The sequence below is a fragment of the Cariama cristata genome, unplaced genomic scaffold (assembly GCF_000690535.1).
Source record: "Cariama cristata isolate BGI_N322 unplaced genomic scaffold, ASM69053v1 scaffold3307, whole genome shotgun sequence".
Lineage (NCBI taxonomy): Eukaryota > Metazoa > Chordata > Aves > Cariamiformes > Cariamidae > Cariama > Cariama cristata.
In genome coordinates this window covers 9476-9947 of record NW_009628188.1, presented here as the reverse complement: position 1 = coordinate 9947, position 472 = coordinate 9476, and positions in this window count along the sequence as shown.

Sequence of the window (472 nt, the reverse complement as noted above, 5' to 3'; positions counted from 1 at the left end):
CTGTCCCTTTGCCTCTCACAATCTGCTCCCCTGGTCAGCATCGGCCTTTCCTTGTGAATCAGGTAAAACACATCCAGGGTTCTTTTTTGGATGGGTGTCTGGGTTCAGGAGGTGACAGACCTGGCACGCTTGCACCGTCCTTCAGACCATGCTCTACACACAAGGGCTAGAGGATGACGGGCTAAGCCAAGAAAGAAGCTGTTGCGGCAATTGGTTATGGGATTTACAGCAATGCCACTATATGCATTGTGCCGTATGGTTGTTTCTGTTCTTGGAGGAAAAAAAAATCAAGGGTGAGGTCAGAAAGAGGGTTTGGACATAATCTGACCAGTACTGGGCAACTGCAAGAATTTCCTTTAGATCCAGGCTTTCAGGATAAGCAAGGTTGACCTATGCCCAGCTCACTAGGGTGGCTTTACGGGAAATTAAATGAAAACAGAGGAGACGGAAATGCAAGCATATCTGGTCATGT